The sequence below is a fragment of the Vicia villosa genome, linkage group LG5, assembly GCF_029867415.1.
Source record: "Vicia villosa cultivar HV-30 ecotype Madison, WI linkage group LG5, Vvil1.0, whole genome shotgun sequence".
Classification (NCBI taxonomy): domain Eukaryota; kingdom Viridiplantae; phylum Streptophyta; class Magnoliopsida; order Fabales; family Fabaceae; genus Vicia; species Vicia villosa.
Genome location: NC_081184.1, coordinates 39,827,477 through 39,841,202, shown reverse-complemented (window position 1 = coordinate 39,841,202; position 13,726 = coordinate 39,827,477).

Genomic DNA, 13,726 nt, shown 5'->3' with positions numbered 1-13,726 from the left:
TGACAGTAATTTAAATAAAGACTGTAAATTGAAAGCTTGTAAAGCCTAACCTGGATGGAGTGGAGGCCTTTGAAGAAGTATGTACAGAGCCTCAACAGTATTTTTGTTGTTTTGTTGATAATAGTTGAATATTTATGATAAACAGTTAATGGTTTTTGAAAATAGAAGAAGTGAAGATGGACAAAGGTCACATAGGTATCTGAAGAGTTTCACCGGGAATAATGCCCTTCAAATACCAGCAGAATGTTTTGAAAACAGAAAGAAGATTTTGAAAATACAGTTTTGAAAACAAGCTAAGAAGAGAAGGTGTTTGGGACTTACACTCTATTAGAGGCCCAGTACTTTACAGTACTGGTTACAAAAGCAGTTTTGAAAATGATTTGAAATGATATAAGGTTTTGTTGTTTGAAAACCTTAATCATTTGATTTAAACGGAGGTTGAAAACAGTTTTGAAAATTGCAAGAAAGGTCAATTTAATTAAGGTAAAGAATAAAGATCTATGCCTAATTAAGACCTAAACAATTAGGGTTTTATCATAAATTTATTTTCAAAATAATTAGGTTAAAACAAAAAATGAAAATATATATTTAAAGTTTTTAAGAAAACACTTTAAAACATACTATGTTAAACCTAATTAAAACACATGAAATAAATAATATTTTTTATGATTTTTTGGTTATTCACAAAATAGGTATATTAAATAAAAAGTGTGTGAAAAATGAAGTGAAAATGATTTAATTTGATAGGTTAAATAATCATGTGAAGTTGTGAAGAGAATAGGTGTGAAAAGTGATAAAAAAAATTAGAAATGTCTCCACCAAGGCTTGAACTTACGCCCTTTAGGTCACACACCCAAAACAAACACCACTGAGCCAACGCGCGCATGGTGATAGCAACTCTCACTCATTTGGTTATGTTTCAAAACAAGTGATAAATCATTGAAAAATAAAAGAATCAAAAAGTCTGGGGCGAGGGGGATTCGAACCCCAGACTTGAGGCATGAGGAGACTAAGGGCGTATGGGAGGCCACTAGGGCAAACGATGAATTCGTTTGTAAAACGCATATCATTCAAAATAAAATAAACTTTGTTCAGAGATTTAAAAAATGGCGCCACCCTCCATCTTCGTCTTCAACCTTAAGCTCCAACATTTTTGAAATTCTGATTCTCTCAAACCTCAACCAATGGCCCAGGTGTAAACATGAAACTTGTTCTAAATTCACTCACGATTCTAAATATGTAACTAATATATATTTATATTAACTACATCTAACTAATTTACCAGAAATCGTGAAGAACCCTAAAATTTAAAAATCAAATTAAATGACTATACTGAAAGATAAATGAATGATGATAGAGGGTTTTCAATCCTCTGATGATGCTGAACAAGATAGAATCGAGCTATTTCTTAAAGCATGCTTAAATTAAAGAGGTGGAGTTCAGAAACTTACCTCTGAAAATGGAGGTCGTGAGGATGATAGAGAGCAACTGGGCTTGTATGAATGATCCCAAAAGCTTCCTTGTGACTCAGTGATGCTAACTGAATGCTTGTTGTAACCTCAATCCTCCTGAATTGTTCTATGGACCTCCCTCGATTTGAGCTTCAAGTGAACATGGAGAGTGATGATTCTTGAGTTACAGATGAGCTGCAGCCATCTGAACAGCTTCACTACCTCCTATGGAACGTGCCTGGATGCTTGGCTTGATTGGGAACCTTCTGAATTGCGCTATGGACCTCCTATGGAACGTGCCTGGATGCTTGGCTTGATTGGGAGCCTTCTGAATTGCGCTATGGACCTCCAACTGCAACTGCTCCAAAGTGAGAGCAACAATGGTGTTCCTCTCCTTACAGAAGTGATCCAGGTGCTTGGATCACCTCAAATGACCTCCCTTGAGATGTTAGAATGCTTACTTTCCAAAGATAAGCTCTGGTTTGAAGAAAACGATTCTTCTTGCCAAAGAACTTTGAAAAACAATAAGCATGAGAAGAGAAAGAGAAAGCAAGGAATATGGTTGCTTTGGTGTGTTTTCTGAATGAGAAAGAGGCCTCTATTTATAGGCAATTGGCTCAGAGCAATTGAACATAGTAAGCTTGCTTAGTGTAGTGAGTTTGGTTTCTTAGCCAAGAAGAAAATTTGAAAAGATCCTAAATGCAATGATGCATTTTCGGGCTAGCTTCCCCAACCATTGATCTTGTATGATCTAAGGGAACATTTCTGATTCAGAGGAGAGTTCTAATTGGCTTAGAACAAGATTCCTTGATGATTCATCATTTGCCATAAATTAAAAAATGCAATCATTACATAATCACATGCCTTTGTTTTTGGGAATCTTCTCTAATCCTTATGCAATGATGAATTTGGATGTGTGGTATGGTTTCAGATGTATTAGAGGTCGTGTAGCATCACTTAGTGAAGCAAAATGCACAAAATTGCAAAGTTCCAAATTGTACATGACCTATAATTTCACTTCATGAGGCCAACTTTGAACAAGCATAACTCTTAGCTCAAAATGAATTTGGAGAAGGTTGAACACAATTTGGAAAGCCCTAAACATCTACTTAAAATCATTAGTTTGGAGTTTCTTCAAAATCCTTTGGCAAATTTGTGAAAAATGAGGCCAAAGTTGGAAGAAAACTAGGTTAAAATACTTAGAAAAATTTCTAAGTGTTTATGACCTAAAACTCCAAAATTTCCAAAACTCTTAAATGATTGATCTTTTGAAAAAAGTTCCTTTGTAAGATGTTGTTTTATTTTGCAAGATCTACAACTTTCATGTTGGAAGTTTTTTGAGTTGTGTAGGTGAAATTTTGAGTTCTCACCATGCCTCAAAAAACCCTAATTCCCGACTTTTCGCTCCTTGATGAATTTCTTGGAATTTCCTTGGTCAAATGACTTAAATATCCATATAGTGATGATATTGATCCTTGAAAGCCATGGTTTGACCAAAAATCTCAAAAGTCAATGGTGATCCCATACAGTTGACTTTTTCCAGATAAGGTGAGATTTTGGACTTTTGTGTAGAATCAAGATCTTTTCCTCAAATGAATGATGTAAATGGATTATATTGAGGTAGTAGAGACTCTTGAATCATGTCTTGAGTTTTGGATTCATGTCCTGATTAAAAAGTCAACTATCTTGGGGAATTAGGTCAAAAACCCTAATTGTCGACCAGAGGACAATGATGACTGTAGACTTTGAATTGAGGTGTAATGTCCAGTGGATCTTGTCATATGAGTTATTTGAAGATGGTTGATGTCTTTGAATGGTCCCCTAGGGCTTTTTAGGGTTTCCCAAAGGTGATCCCTGATTTTAGTCCTTGATAGGCTCAAAAAACCCTAGTCTGGTGAAATGAGTAACTCTGTACTTAGATGACTGGGTGTCTAATCAATCATAGGTGAAATAATGAAGCTCTTGAGTCTTAGAGACTAATCCTTCTATTGATTGATCCTTTGCCTGAGTTTTGAACACCCTTGATTGAATGTCAGACTGCTCTGGGTACTTACTTTGACTTGATGAAAATCCTGAAGATATGTCATCTCAGGGGGGGGTCAAAAATTAGGGTATGACAGATGCCCCTATTTAAGTTTCTTTTATCTGGAGGGAGAGAGATTGAGATCTCGATCTCTCCTGCGTAAAAGAGACTTAAATATCAAAGAATGCCCGAATTTTGGGCGCTCCTGAGATGATAAAATCTTTGCATGATTTGATCCCGTTATCGCACTTGGCGGGGGATGAGGAGACAAACTCCTTGTAGAAACACTTGATGTGGACTCTGGCGAATGGATGGCAGTGTAGGATGCGCAATCCATCTTCTTTAACTAAGTGTTGATACTTAGAAAAAGGTAAACAACCTCCCCTTGTTTCGGATGTCCATATCTCGAAACTGGTCTCAGTTGTGTTTGGACAATATCTCAGATAAAGAGAAAATTCTCCAAAGATTTGTTTCCTCATCAAACTTCTCATCAGCACTTGGAGATGAGACGCCATTTGATGGTAGTAGAGAAACTTCAAAGGTTTGTTTCCTCGTCAGACTTCTTACCAGCGCTTGGAGGTAAGATGCCATTTGACGGTAGTAAAGAAACTTCAAAGCTTTGTTTCTTCGTCAAACTTCTTACGAGCGCTTGGAGGTAAGATGCCATTTGACGGTAGTAAAGAAACTTCAACGTCTTCCCTTTTGACTTGACGTCTTTGAAAGAATGTCATATGGCCTCATGATCTTTTGAGGGGCTAATGACTTTGTTTGAAGGCGGACGAACTGTTTTCGGGGTGAAAACTGCCATTCGTCGACTGATGCCGGGGAATCAACAAACTGTTATCCTAAGAGGAAAACTGTCATTTATCGACTCTGTGGGGAATTAAACATCCCAGAAACAGACAAACTGTTTGAAGAAACTGCCATTTGTCGATCTCTTAAGTATTTAACAGACAAACTGTCTTTCCTTGGGGAAAGGCTGCCATTTGCCAATTGCTAGGGGAACAAACTGTCTTCTACTAGGAGACTGCCATTTGTTGACCCTGTCGTGAAAGAAAGTGAGCAAACTGTCTTCTGCTGAAAGAGACTGCCATTTGCTGACTTTGTTGAGGAATCTTTAAGCGAAACGAACTGTCTTCATGAAGAAGGCTGCCATTCGTTATTTTTTGCTCGAAAAAGTAAGTGAACTGTCTTTTGCTGAAAGAGACTGCCATTCACCGACTTCGCTGGGGAATCTGAACTATCTTCTGGACGAAGACTACCATTCACTGAATCCGCTGGAGAATCATTTGTCGATTTGCTGGGAGATTCTCTTTGACGAAGAGTGGCATCTCTTGACCCTGCTGGGGAAATACTAGATTGTTTTCCAGGAGGAAAAACTACCACTTGTCAATTATGTCGGGGAATCCATACTCCTCGGAGAAGAGAAACCGCTCATCGGCCTTGTAGGGAATTCCTAAATGCGAAACAAACTATCTTTTTTGAAGAAGATTGTCGAATGTCGCTCTACGGGAGAATCTCAGCTGAGGAACTCCAAAAGTGAACAAACTACCTCTTTGAGGGAGACTACCATTTGTTGACTTGCTTGGGGAGGTCCTTGTGTATGAACTGTCGTCTTGAAGGAAAATTTTTTTCCAGAACTTGCAGGGGAAACTTGAGTTCATGCCTTAATGACTTAGGCATTCACATGATCAAAGCCTGACTCGACTATGCAGTTATGATGTAATGTATGCATGAATATTATGACAATGATAAAATGTAAAGTGAATGTGAATAAGATTGTCGCGGATGTAAAATCCTATGATACGACTTGAATTCTTGTTGATCAGAAGATGTCCTCTTCTTGTAGTTCGAACTCTGTCGGGAATACCTGGTTATCAGTCGTCCGCTGTCCGAAGTGAGTAATATGAATTGAAGATCCGTCATCGGGAGATGTTCGCAAAGCGACCTCATGGGGAAATCTTGGTTCCCGGAGTCTCAACCGTTCTCGGAGCAACTGTTTGCATTCTTCCTACTGTTTGTAAACCTCAGAAAGAAATTTCACCTTTATTTTTTTGCAAGTAAATTCATTTTATTTTATGAAAACATTTGTTTCAAGAAAATGACTGTTTAAATTCAAAATGTATTTCAAGAAACTGAAAAAGACTAGATTGCAAAAGAAAAGCACAAGGCTCAAATTATTATATATGGAATGGTAATCAGCCAAATGCTTGATTCCATGGAGTATTTACAAAGTTGGAAATTGGTAATTTTCGGGAAAAGGGCTACGATGAAACGTGACGACCGTTATCTTTCTCTTCCACTCAGAGTTGCGCTGTATTCGTGCTTCGTAGAAGATGACCTACTGCTGATGAATACTCCGCTATGGATTTTGAATGATCAAGTTTGTCCTGAACACAGTTACTTGCCATATATCCCTAACTTTTGCGTAAACTACCCCTTTCGGGTTTTAAGTTTACCGGGATTGATTATTTATTTTTTATGTCTCTAACTTTTGCCTGAATCGCCCTTTCGGGTTTTCGATTCACCGAGACGCTCTTTTTTGCCTAAGTCGCTCTTTGCGAGTTTTCAACTTAGCGAGCTGTTCTTTTGATTATTTAGGCGAAGTATTTCTTGACTGCATCGATGTTCACAGGACGGGTGAATTCTTCTCCATCCATAGTCGTGAGTATTAAGGCTCCTCCTGAGAAAGCTCTCTTGACCACGTAGGGGCCGTCATAATTGGGAGTCCATTTCCCTCTCGAATCTGTGAGAAAAGATTGAATCTTTTTGAGTACCAGGTCGCCTTCTTTGATTGTGCGAGGTCGAACCTTTTTGTCGAAAGCTTTCTTCATTCTTTGTTGATATAGTTGTCAGTGGCATAAAGCTGTCATGCGCTTTTCTTCGATTAAGTTCAGTTCATCGAATCTGCTTTGACACCACTCGGCTTCTGTTAATTTTGCCTCCATCAAGACTCTCATTGATGGGATTTCAACCTCTATAGGTAGGACTGCCTCCATGCCATATACAAGGGAGAAAGGAGTTGCTCCGGTCGAAGTACGTACTGATGTACGGTAACCATGAAGAGCATACGGGAGCATTTCATGCCAATCCTTGTAAGTAATGACCATCTTCTGAATGATTTTCTTGATGTTTTTGTTAGCTGCTTCTACAGCTCCATTCATCTTTGGTCTGTAAGGAGATGAGTTGTGATGTTCAATCTTGAATTCTTCACAAAGCTCCTTCATCATTTTGTTATTCAAATTTGACCCATTGTCAGCGATTATCTTGCTAGGAATGCCATAGCGACAGATGATGTGATTCTTGATAAACCTGACGACAACTTGTCTTGTAACGTTTGCATATGAAGCTGCTTCAACCCATTTGGTAAAATAGTCTATAGCTACCAAGATGAAGCGATGTCCGTTGGACGCTTTTGGCTCGATCATTCCAATCATGTCGATTCCCCACATGGAGAAAGGCCAAGGGGAAGAGAGTATGTTGAGAAGAGATGGTGGCACATGAATTCTATCGGCGTAGATCTGGCATTTGTGACACCTCTTTGCATACTGGTAGCAATCTGACTCCATTGTCAGCCAATAATATCCTGCTCTCAGTATTTTCCTTGTCATGGTATGTCCATTGGTGTGAGTACCAAAGGAACCTTCATGTATTTCTCTCATGAGTACTTCTGCTTCTTTTCTGTCAACGCATCTGAGCAGAACCATGTCGAAGTTTCTCTTGTACAGAACATCTTCATTCAGGAAGAATCTACAAGCTAACTTTCTCAAAGTCTTTCTATCTTTCTTTGATGCCCCAAGAGGGTACTCTTGTTTTTGAAGAAAGTTCTTGATGTCGTGATACCACGGTTTGTCGTCGATGATTGCTTCTACTGTGAAAACATGAGCGGGCCTATCCAGGCGCATAACATCGATCCGAGGAATGTCATTCCAATGATTTATCCTAATCATGGAAGAGAGTGTGGCTAATGCATCAGCCAAGTTGTTTTCTTCACGAGGAATGTGATGAAAATCTACCCTGTCGAAGAATGGTAACAATCTTCTCGCGTAGTCTTTGTAAGGAATTAACCCTGGTTGGCGTGTTTCCCATTCTCCTTTGATTTGATTGATGACCAAAGCAGAATCTCCGTATACATCCAAGTGTTTGATTCTTAGATCCATGGCTTCTTCGAGACCCATGATGCAAGCTTCATATTCAGCCTCATTGTTTGTACACTTGAAAGTTAATCTGGCAGTAAATGGAATATGGGTACCCTGAGGTGTAACAATAATTGCCCCAATTCCTCGTCCATAAGTATTGACAGCTCCGTCAAAGATTAAGCCCCACTGGGATCCTATCTTAGGTCCTTCGTCTGGTAGTGGCTCGTCGTAATCTTTCATCTTGAGGTACATGACGTCCTCGTCCGGAAAGTCGAAACTGGTTGATTCATGACCATTGAGTGGGTGGTGAGCCAGGTGCTCAGCTAGAATGCTTCCTTTCACGGCTTTCTGTGCGTGATACTCAATGTCATATTCTGATAACAACATCTGCCAACGGGCAATTCTCCCAGTTAAAGCAGGCTTCTCAAAGATGTACTTGATTGGATCCATATGAGAGATCAAACAAGTAGTATGTCGAATCATGTACTGGCGGAGACGCTTGGCAGCCCAGGCCAAAGCACAACACGTCTTCTCGAGCATGGAGTAGCGGGATTCGCAGTCAGTGAATTTCTTGCTTAGGTAGTAAATGGCATGCTCTTTTCTTCTCGTCTCGTCTTGCTGTCCAAGGACACAACCCATGGAATCTTCTAAGACGGTTAAGTACATTATCAAAGGTCTTCCTTCCACTGGAGGAGACAAGATGGGTGGTTCGAGCAGATATTCTTTAATGCTGTCGAACGCTTTCTGACAATCGTCTGTCCAGACGCAACTTTGATTTTTCCGTAGAAGTTTGAAAATAGGAGCGCAAGTTGCAGTCATAAGATATATGAATCTCGAGATGTAATTCAGACGTCCAAGAAATCCTCTAACTTGTTTCTCGGTTCTGGGCGAAGGCATTTCTTGAATTGCCTTGACTTTGTCTGGATCTACTTCAATTCCTCGTTTGCTGACAATGAAACCAAGGAGTTTTCCTGAGTAGACACCAAAGGTGCACTTGTTGGGGTTCAGGCGAAGCTGAAACTTCCGTAAGCGTTGAAATAACTTTGTCAGATTTTGTATGTGATCTTCTTCATTTTCTGATTTGGCAATCATGTCGTCCATATAGACTTCCACTTCTTTATGCATCATGTCGTGGAAAAGCGTAGTCATGGCTCTTTGATAAGTTGCCCCTGCGTTCTTTAGTCCAAAAGGCATAACACGATAGCAGAACGTGCCCCAGGGGGTGATGAAAGTTGTTTTCTCCATGTCTTCAGGTGCCATTTTGATTTGGTTGTATCCTGAAAATCCGTCCATGAATGAGAAAACTTTGGATTTTGCTGTACTGTCTACCAACATATCAATATGTGGTAAAGGAAAATCATCCTTAGGGCTAGCTTTGTTTAAATCTCTGTAGTCGACGCACATGCGGACTTTTCCGTCTTTCTTAGGAACGGGAACAGTGTTAGCTAACCACTGAGGGTATTCTGAAGTGACGAGGAAACCTGCGTTGATCTGCTTTTGAACTTCCTCTTTGATTTTCATGGCCATCTCCGGATGAGTTCTTCTTAATTTTTGTTTGACCGGAGGGCATTCTGCTTTTAATGGCAAGTGATGCTCCACTATACTGGTATCCAACCCTGGCATATCTTGATAAGACCAAGCGAAGACATCTGAGAATTCTTTGAGTAGTTGTATCAAACTCTCTCTGATCTCTGAACTGAGCGAAGCTCCAATCTTAACCTCTTTTCTGTTTCCATCGGAACCAAGGTTAATGATCTCTAGAGGCTCATTGTATGGCTGAATGGCCTCTTCCTTTTGTTGAAGTAATCGTGAAATTTCCTTTGATATTTCTTCGTCTTCTTCTTCCTCTGCCTCGAATACAGGAAACTCAAAGCTTGGAGAAGTCATAGGATCGCATGTTTCAACGGGGTATTTTATGATTAATCTGCATATGTGTGATGATTTTATTTAGACAACGAGGGAAGACTCGGTGTATGCAGTTAATGAAATATTTTGATGTTTTTTAGGGTGTTTTTTAGGATTACCAATTTCCGAAAAAGAGAAAAGGAAAAACTAAACGAAGGAACAGAATGACATTTTTATTTATGGACAGTCATTTCTTGAAACAAAGACCCTATAAAACAAAAATTCTATTGCTTTGGGCGAAGCAAAGAGGGACATTTTCCTAAGGAATAGTAAAATGCAAAGCCCTATGAAACATCTCTTCACCCTGGGCTATGGTGAGAGGACAAAATAACGGTGAAAGTTCCTACTTAGGAGTGCGAACAACAGTTGTAACTTCAACAGCTGTCCAATAGTGGCGAACCCCATTGTGCACTAAGTAATCTGGAACCTTAGGCTTAAGTTGGCCTGTGGTAGGTCTTGATTTACCAACCACTGTCTTTGCAACACTCAGACGATCTTATTCTACTTCAGCAGACTGAGCGGTGTGAGCATACCCATTTCCAAGTGGAGTATGTCGAACTTTCTTTTGAGGAAACTTCCAATCTTCTGAATGGAGAGACTCGTTGTCGGAGACACTTTCGAGATCATCCTCTTCTGTATTTTGGTCTTGCTCTTCTCCCAAGATGGCATTGACTAGATATGTGAACTCTAGATCCGTAGCCTCGGAAGGTGACTTGGGGATATAATCCTCAATGATGATTTCGCCAATCGATGATGAATAGCAAGGGTTATACATCTCTTTTGGCTGAGAGAGGTACTCATAATCAATGTTCCATCGAGTTGAAACAATATCTTCAAGAGAGATTCTTGAACTTTCAGGAGCGGAGTATTTCACCATGTAGTCGAATTTTCCGCTTGGTTCTCCTAATGTATCCCAAGTATCTTCGGGGATAGGAGGAACTTCTTCTGATGAACCATGACTTCTGGTGGTGAAGCTGTCAGTAACTTCATCACTGCTTGGTTGAGTCTTACTTTCAGATCCTTTAGTCGGATAACAGCAAGGTGAGTCAAACTCTGATAGGGCTATGTATCCTGCTTTGTTAAGATAGGATAACCATTCCACTTCAAATTCTCATCGGTGTCTTCCGTACCGATGGTATTGACTGCTTGTTGAACAGGTTGAAGAAAACCTCCACTGCAGAAAGTTTCTTGAATTGGAAGAACTACCTCAATTCCTGGAATAGTCTTTGATGATGTTGGAAAGAATCCAACTCCTGTTCTGTTCTTGTTGTTGGTAGGAATATTAATGTGCCCCCAACCACTGGTAGTGCCATCCTTTACAACTTGGATTGCATCTTTGTATGAAGAGATAGACGCTGCTTTCTCCTTTCCTTTGTCCAAGGAAAGTGCTTGGAATTTAGTTCCAACAACTTCTTTTGGTTTCTATGTCGGCAGAATGATGACAGGTTGCTGACGATCAGAGCTCGTTCTCCACATACTGGTTACCAATTTGTCATTTCTTATGAACTTCAGTTTCTGATGAAGTGTTGAAGTAATTGCCCCAGCCTCATGAATCCATGGGCGGACCTAGCAAACAACTGTATTGCGCTGGAATATCCATAACTTGGAAAGTGATTTTTGAACGTCTGAGGTCCAATAGTTATGGGAAGATCTACTTCTCCAAAAACTGACTTTCTTGATCCATCAAATGCTTTGACGATGACATGACTCTTTCTTAGAGGGAAATCTTCGAAAGATAATCTTGATAATGTTGATTTAGGCATGACGTTGAGAGAGGATCCATTGTCTATTAGGACTCCTATGAGTGTATCACCCATGCAGCCAACTGAGATGTGAAGTGGAAGATTATGGTCCACTCCTTCTTCAGGAAGATCTTCGTCACAGAAACTTAGGTTAGTTCCGGCGGAGACGTTGGCAATGATGTTGTTGAATTGGCTTATTGTGACACTTGGTTCTAAGAAAGCTTGTTCCAAAACTTTCTGTAGAGCTTCCCTATGAGCTTCAGAACTCAATAGTAGGGAAAGAACAGAAATCCTATACGGAGTATGTAGTAATTAATCTACAATGTTGTATTCACTCCTCTGGATTAACTTTAAGATCTCATCACTTTCTTTTGCTTGAACAACATTGGTCGGATGATTGTCTTGCCTATGTGGCATTTCCTCCGAAGGTTTCTCCATATTTTCTGTTGTTCTGTTGAAGACTCGTCCACTTCTGGTGACTCGACTAACATCAGCAATGTTGACAACAGACGGTAATGGTATTTCCTTACCATTTTCAATGAATGTAGCATTGTACTTGTATGGTATAGCCTTGTTGGACTCATACGGTACAGGACCTGGTAAGTAGATGACTAGTGGAGCAACTGCTGTCTTCCTGCTATCATACTTAACTTGCCTTGGTTCAACTTGATTAATTTGAGGAGATACGGTAAAGACTTCATCATCTTCTCTGTTGGCAAGAACAGTAATGGTATTGTCATCCATCAGCTTTTGAATGTCGTTGCGAACACGTAAACATCCTCGTGAATTTCTTCGACAAATTCTGCATCTACTGTAAGCGTGGAAATCTGTTCCAAAGTAGGCAAGTCCATTTAAAGTTTTATGGAACCTGACTACCGATCCTTCGAGGTCTTCAACTTTGTAGCTTTTGTATTCTCCTGGACATCCTTGAACCATGTTGATGTCGTACTCAGTTTTGACTCGAATGTGTTGAATCCATCCTAAGTCCATTTGTTCTTGTAATGCAGCTTGAACTACGACACATCCTTGATTATTCTTTGGACAAATATCGCATGTGAAGTAGTTGTTAGGTGGTACATGGCCGTACCCAACTTGTTTAGCGTGCATCTTGACAAGATTTTCCCCTATCTGACGAATGTCGTAGATTTGAATGACGTTAGGGTGTTGATCTATCAGATTTACTGAAGCTTCTTTATGCTGCGGCAAAGGATTTGCTTGGACGTTTGGATTAGTATCTTTGAAGGATAGCATTCCGCTCTTCACTAATCGTTGGACGTCAATCTTGAAAGAGAAATAGTTCTCAATATTGTGACCTGGTGCCCCCTGATGATAGGGACAAGATTGGTCAGCCTTATACCATGGTGAGGAACTGTTTGTAGGATTTGGAGGACTTCTCGTCTGAATGAGTCCTTTTGCCAGTAATGTTGGAAACAATTCCGCATACGGCATTGGTACGGGGTCAAAGGCAGGATACCTTGGAGCCCGATTGTTGTAATTTGGAGGTCGAACCTGCTGCTGAGGTTGCTGCGACCTTTGTTGAATTTGTTGTTGCGAGACCTGAGGTTGATAAGCTGGCGCTGAGTTAACAACCGGAGTTATTGCTGCAACTTGAGGTTGGATTTTCTTTTTGAGATAGATTTTTGTCATTTCTTTCTCTTCAAGTGGTGGACAAATTTGAGCAGCAACGTCACGCCATCTCTGAGCGTATTCCTTGAAGCTTTCTCTATCCTTTTGAGTCATGGCCCGGAGTTGATCTCTGTCGGGAGCCATATCCAGATTGTACTTATACTGTTTGACGAAGGCCTCTCCGAGGTCTCGAAAAGTACGAATCTCTGAACTGTCCAAGTTCATGTACCATTTGAGTGCAGCACCAGTCAGGCTGTCTTGAAAATAATGAATGAGTAATTGTTGATTATCAGTCTGAGTTGACATTCTTCGAGCGTACATTACGAGATGACTTTGTGGGCATGAATTCCCTTTGTACTTCTCGAAATCTGGTACTTTGAATTTGTGAGGAATCTTAACATTTGGAACCAGACAGAGGTCTGCAGCATTCTTTCCAAATAGATCTTGTCCTCGGAGAGTCTTGAGTTCCTTCTACATTTGCAGAAACTGTTCCTGGAACTCGTCCAATCTTTCATACACGCCAGCATCCTCACTTGGGGCGTGATGATATACTTGTCCGCCCTGCGGGGGAAAAGTATGCATAATCGGTCGTGGAGAAGCCATGACAGCAGATCTTGGAATCTCAGCATTCTGTTGTGTGAAACCCATTGCCGTTGCTCTTGGAACTTCAATTTCCAGAGGTTTGTAACCCTCCGGTGGACGTATATCTGTGGTGACTTTTGGAGCTTCAGAAGCTGGAGGTATGTACCCTTCTGGAGTAAAGTTATACGGCATGCCCCAAGGTCGATCAGGCGGCATGGTATACTGAGGAATGGGAGTAGAAACGATCTCGGAAACCAC